The sequence below is a fragment of the Melitaea cinxia genome, chromosome 7, assembly GCF_905220565.1.
Source record: "Melitaea cinxia chromosome 7, ilMelCinx1.1, whole genome shotgun sequence".
NCBI classification, from domain to species: domain Eukaryota; kingdom Metazoa; phylum Arthropoda; class Insecta; order Lepidoptera; family Nymphalidae; genus Melitaea; species Melitaea cinxia.
The window spans coordinates 8,381,939-8,389,374 of NC_059400.1; positions in this window are offsets into that span (position 1 = coordinate 8,381,939).

A 7,436-nucleotide genomic window follows, 5' to 3' on the forward strand; every position below is an offset into this window, starting at 1 on the left:
ACGCCAAAAATAGCGTGAACTCATGTGTTTTGCCCGTAGTCACCACGCTGGGCAGGCGGGTTGGTGACCGCAGTGCTGGCTTTGTCGCACCGAAGACGCTGCTGCTCGTCTTCGGCCTGTGTATTTCAAAGCTAGCAGTTGGATGGTTATCCCGCCACCGGTCGGCTTTTTAAGTTCCAATGTGGTAGTGGAATTGTGTTATCCCTTAGTCGCCTCTTACGACACCCACGGGAAGAGAGGGGGTGGCTAAATTCTTTAGTACCATAGCCACACAGTACGTTTTACAGACGTTTGTATTGGCCATATAGATGCATTATGAATGCAACGGACAGTCCTTTTTGTAGGGGATGTCTGGCTGCTGAAGAAACAGCCGCCCACGTGACCCTGGAATGCGAGGGAGTGGCTGCACACCAGGCAACCATCCTTAGAGAAATAAGGACGCTTCGAGAAGCCTGTGCCCCAGGAGGATTCTGAGCTTCTGGAAGGAGCTGGGCTGGCTGAACTAGTCAGCCCTCTATTCACGCATAACAGACTATCTTTGAGTCTAAATGCGGAAAATCGAGCCCACAACTAACTATAGATATTTTCCGGACCCCCGACAGAGGAGAAAATCCTGTTTTTTTTTTACGTGGGGAAAATCCATCATGGATACCCTCCAGGCGCGGGGGCGCCAGAGGGTTATGTCAGACTCCTACTGACTAAAAAACACCACGGTGGGGCGAGATGGGGTCGCGCTAGCATTCGCCACCTCGCCCAGAGGAGAAAATCCTACTAAAAATCAAACATATATGTCGTTAGTAGGTAGTGTAAATAAGAAATATGAAATTATCTAAATACGAAATTTTATGTTGTCATATAAAAGTGTTTAAGAATGTATCTACTCCAAAAAAATCTTTCCTAAGTACTTATTTTAAATCCATCAATGACTAGGCGACTCCGGGAATATATAGTGTTTGGAATATAAGTGATATGATCTCAAAGGCAAACTTTTTTCATAGGCTAAAGTTATTTATTACATGAAAAATCATATAACAAAAATTCCGTTTTTAACCGACTTCCAAAAAAGGAGGAGGTTCTCAATTCGACTGTATTTTTTTTTATGTATGTTACATCAGAACTTTTGACCGTGTGGACCGATTTCGACAAATTTTTTTTTAATCGAAAGGTAGTGTGTGTCAATTGGTCCCATTTAAATTTATTTGAGATCTAACTAACTACTACTTTTCGAGTTAAATCTAATAATGCGTTTTTACTTGACGCTTTTTTCGTCGACCAACGTTGTATTATACCGCATAACTTTCTACTGGATGTACCGATTTTGATAACTCTTTGTTTGTTGGAAAGGAGATATCCCTAGTTTAGTGCCATGATAAGGAAACCAGGTTCTGATGATGGGGTCCCAGAGAAATTCTGGGAAACTCTTGAAAATCCGCAATAACTTTTTACTGGGTGTACCGATTTTAATAATTTTTTATTTAATCGAAAGCTGATGTTTGTCATGTGGTCACATATAAATTTTATTGAGATCTGATAAATACTTTTTGAGTAATCTTTGATAACGCGTAGTTACTTGCCTATTTTTTCGTCGATCTACGTTGTATTACTCGTCGATGTAATTGAAGTCGTTTTTTTTTTCGTTTGCGAGCAAACACAATTATTTGTAATTACATCAGAAATTATTCTAAAATATAGAAGCTTGTTTTTGCCGCGGCTAAGTCAATATTCATTAGAAATAAAATTAAATTTGGTAAAAATTAGATAAAAATAACTTGGAACGTCATAAATGACGAAACTGGAATAGTTAAAGATAGTATTGGCATCAGTGAACTAATCATTGATAATCACTCTATTAAATTAGAGAAGCAAGTGGCAACGGCTTTGGAAAAACACTTTTTCAACATTCAACTTTCTATAATTAAAGGTCTTACTTTATATCTTCTCCTAAAGTCGCTGAGTCGGTGCTTCAACAAAATGTAAATGTATGCAAAGGCGATTTTATGTTCAGACCCGTAGATGCTTAAGAAATAATTAAAATATTTAAAACACCACAGATCTCTGGAGTATCTGTGTTAAAATTATTGGAACAATTCTTGACCTTACAGCATCCGGCTTTGCAATTATATTTAACGAATGTATTGTAAGTGGTTACTTTCCTGATCTTATGAAACGTAGTAAAGTTATACCTTATTTAATTCCGGTTGTCATACAGCTCCAACGAATTTTTAGGCCTAGTTCTATTTTACCTGCCTGTAGTAAATTATATAAAAAAAGTAATTTAATTCTAAATCATTTTACAGTAAATAAGCTTTTACATAATAAACAATTTTATTTTACTAGACAACGATCTAAAGCTGATACGGGTGTAGAGCTTTTTACTTCATTAGTCGATATATGTCTGGGAGGAGTCGTGGGATGCCTCAGGTGTATTCTGTGATATGTCCAAGGCGTTTGACTGTGTTCATAATGACATTAAAAATACACTAGTCACTAGTTGTAGTCGCTATGGTATTAAAATTACCGCGCTAAAACTTCTGAGTTCTTATCTAAGTCATAGAACTCAAGGATTGAAGCAAACCATATTACGTCGTTTAGGTCTCTTGTACCGATAGGAGTTCCACAAGTCTCAATTTTGAATCCATTATTATTTTTAATTTACTTAAACGACCTACTATGAATATTTAGTCAAGAAGAATCATGATATTGTATTGTTTGCTAACTATGACGATGTACATTATTATTTTTAATTTACTTAAACGACCTACTATGTATATTTAGTTAAGAAGAATCATGATATTGTATTGTTTGCTAACTATGACGATCTCTCTAAAGTGGTACACGGTTTAGTCTGAATAATTTACTTCTTAACAGTAAATGCTAATTCTATGAATTTTTCAGCACCAAATGTAATACAAGTTGATATGCAGCTAGAACTCAGTAACGACAAATTAAATTTTGTTAATTCAGCCGTTATTCGATTCAGCCTGCCATCCAACTGCTGGGCATATACAAATTAATTCAAAATACAACCTTCGACAGTCGTTAGACTGTTGAAAAAATATCAATAAGTAAGTGCATCAATTATCATACAAATGATCCGCCGACAGTTAGTAAAAAATTAACAGTAAAGGCGGATTTATATTCGACTGACGTGTCGCGTCGTGTCGCATCAGAACAGAATCGGTATCATATATTTTATATGACAACGTTTACATTTATGTGTCGTGTCATGTCGTGATGGCTTCTGATGTGTCATGAAAATGGTAGGAAAGTCAAAACTGTTCATTGAATATTTTTTTTTTAAATAATACTTAGGGTGTGATCTATAATCGATACCGAAACCAAAAATATAGTTTTTAGAATTTTTGTCTGTTTGTCTGTATGTATGTCCGGGATAAACTCAAAAAGTACTGCATGGATTTACTTCAAATTTGGCACGAATATTATTAAGAAGTTGAGTCAACATATAGGCTACATATTATCATGCCTACCGGGAACGAGCACTGAACCTTTATTTCCTCAACGCATTCTGTAACAACGTGTAATCTAACGACGCATATTTGAATGTTGTTGTTATTATGTTAATAACCATGCTATATAAGCTAGCTTCACACTATAAAAATCACGCAATTTAAGTAACTAAGCTGATAAACATAATTAAATGAATATAAGTAGACAAGACAATTTTAAAGCAGCCATCTATGAGGTTTTTCTGTAGATATGAAATGTAAAGAAGAAACGGGTAAATGAATGTTATTTTAAAAGGTATAATCGTTGGTATTTTTGGTGCTGTATAGCGTTCACGCAGACGACGTCGCGGGTAGCAGCTAGTATATAATTTCATTCATTCATTACAGCCTATACAGTCCACTGCTGGACATAGGCCTCCACAAGTTTACGCCAAAAATAACGTGAACTGATGTGTTTTGCCCATAGTGACCACGCTGGGCAGGCGGGTTGGTGACCGCAGTACTGGCTTTGTCGCACCGAAGACGCTGCTGCCCGTCTTCGGCCTGTGTATTTCAAAGCCAGCAGTTGGATAGTTATCCCGCCATCGGTCGGCTTCTTAAGTTCCAAGGTGGTTGTGGAACCTTGTTATCCCTTAGTCGCCTCTTACGACACCCACGAGAAGAGAGGGGGTGGCTAAATTCTTTAGTGCCGTAGCCACACCGTGCCGTAGTATATAATATATTTGTCTATTGATTGGATGAATTCAAAATCTCCTTCTTACTTTCTTTTTTTTAAGCGTTGCGAGCATTAAAAATTGAATATCTTCTTCAAAATCTGAATCAGAATCCAATGATTGATAGAACATTTCAAGCGTTTGACCTTTTCTAGAGCTGCGGCTGTATTGATTCAAATGCGTTCTGATGCGTCCGAGCACGATATAATAACGTAAACGTCGTCAGTTCACACGACACGACAGTCAAATATAAATCCACCTTAAATTCAATTTTGTAGTTTCATTCCATTTTCTTCTTCGAAATATTTCAATAATATTCTAACTATATTTTAATGACGCACGATATTCAATCTGTAGCGATAATTTAAGTCTTTATAGAGATTTTACTTTACTATATTTAAATATTTATTGGTATTTTTTTCTAATAATACTATACTTTAGTTACTATTTTCTATAATTCTATATTATTAAAACCGCTGGTGAAACGAAGAAAACCCAAGAATATTATTTAAAAAAATATTTTATTATACATACACAGATTACAAACCGGACCACAGCATCTTAGAGAATGAGGTGTTTTAATAAATGCTTCCAAATTATAATAATAAAGAATCGAGTTCAGCTAAATACACTCAGAACTCTGAACAATTGTATACAATTTGTAACAAATATAGCATCTTTAAAGTAATATTGTCACCAAAAGTAAAACAATTTAGAGCTATATCACAGAGGTAACCATTTACATAGTATTAGTAGCTACAGCAACTGATTTTATAATGCACATTGAGGTGCAGTATTATAGTTTAATATATTTATATTAGGTAGGTATCACTTATACTGATCTAAATAGGCCGAAAAAAATAAGCCCTGAGAAATAATCAATGTAGAAAGAAAAAATATTTTCGAATTGAAGAAATAAAAAAGTTATATGAAAAAGAATACTTGATACGTAATATAGGGACGCTTTTTGAATAATTTTCACATGATTGGTCCTAGAAAATTTAAGTCCAAAGATTAATATGAACAAAAACGTCATGTCATACATAATATGAATTTTTTTGAATATACATTAAAAATGATTTTAGATTTTGTGGCTCTTGAAACCAATTTGTTACTATTTTATTTTACAGTATTAACAGTTTTTCTGTTTTAAAAAAATTACCTCTACCTGTATTTTAGTGTCAAATTCTTTTTTCTTTTCTAACCCATTTTTATAAATTTTACACGAGTCTTAAGTCATTAGTACAATCAAGTCTAGAAATTACTGATTCTACCACAGAGGCACTTCCATGCCATATTGGTATAGGAATATTGGTAACATTTTAGACTAGAATGAACTGCTTGTTACTCATACATGCAATCGTCGTGTCAATGTCAACAATCTCCGAAATACGAGCAATACGATGAATTATCACGTATAAAACACGGTTTTGTTTCCGATATTCAATTTAAAATAAAACCTACAAATAATTTGTAACGAATAATCTACGATATATTTATATCATAATTATGAAACATTCTGCAAGTTTGTAATAAAAATAAATTTGCATTTCAGGAGACATGTCAAACTTTGATATAGGGATAATAAGTTACATCCAAAAATATATACTACCTTATATAAGCAATATAAAAGAATAAGTTTTTTTTTAAAGAATATAATTGGATATTTAATATGAGCATTTATACAGATAGTCTCACTAATTTTAATGTACTTTAAGATATTATTATTAATATTTATACAAATGCATTGTCTTTCAAGTGTTAAAAATATACAGCAATATAAAGCAAATCATATTTTAATTTAAAAAACAACCATTACAAAACTAAATAATTACAATAAATTGTTCTCATAAATTCGCTAGTTAAAAGTCGATACTTTAAAAAAAAAGAGTGTTCTGCATGAAAACATTTATAATCAAGTTACATATTTTTTTAACGAAACAACGTTGTTAAAATATTTTAATCAGAAAAAGAAGTACGCTATTATGTAATTTTGCCTTTAAACTTGTTAAACACATTATTGTTAAGTATTTAATAAATTCTTATTATAACATTTAAGTTGAAAACACCAACTACTAATTAAGTAGTAATATGATATTTTAATAAACATCAAGATGAAAACTACCGAAGAGACATACATTTTATTTGTCGTTTATATAGCTAGCACATTCTTTATATTTAACATTTATTTTGCTTCATTCATCAGTAATAACTCTTTAGTTGGCGTTACGTAAGTTACAATCGACTACGAATAATTCAAGTTTCAAGCCCAAAAGAAAAAACTTTGATTGACAGATATCTAATTTTAAATAGCAATAATGTAACCACATCATGAATAGTCAACTGCTTTAATTTATATTTACTGTTTTAGTAACACTTAAATTTACGCATTAACATTAAACACGGCTAAGCATGAGATGTGAATCATTGAAGTTCCCGGTTTTAAAAAATAATCCAGACTCAAGCCTGTCATGAAAATTTAGAATTGAAAACTAAATAGTTTTTTAGTAAATTTCGGTGTTGATGAATATTCAAAAGTTAGGTACAACGCACAAACTAAAACGATGAGACAATTGCAAAGTTCAAAACAGACAAACCAAAGATTACATTCCATGTCCTTAATTTACGGTCAAAGGACCTAACATTTTTTTTTTTTGAAGTCTGAAAACGGTGACCTCTTATAATCTGTACTAATTTTATAAACTGTGGTGAGGTAGGGCACAGTAGGAATTGCCCGACTGGGGAAGTACTTCGACCTTACAGAAGATCACAGCTAAATAATACTGTTTTCAAACAGTATTGTGTTCCTGTTGGTGAGTAAGGTGACCAGAGCTCCTGAGAGGATTGGGGATTGGGTCGGCAACGCGCTTGCGATGCTTCTGGTGTTGCAGGCGTCTATAAGCTACGGTAATCGCTTACCATCAGGTGAGCCGTACGCTTGTTTGCCGACCTAGTCATATAAAAAAAAAGAAAAAATGAAGCTGAACAGTTCGTTTGTTTGTTCGCTAATCTCAGGTACTGGTTTGAATTGAAAAAGTCTTTTATTATTTTGATAGCCCATTTATTGAAAAAGGCTAACGGCCATTTTTTCCTTAAATTAACGTATATGAAGCGCGTGATACAGCTAGTATGTAATATGTATTAATAAAAATGTTGTTACCAGAGATCCCGTTGCGGTTTAACGCACATTGATTTCCGATACTTTTCGGATTGGCTAGTTTACAGGCTGTGACAGTACTTTTTACAGAGCAGTTAA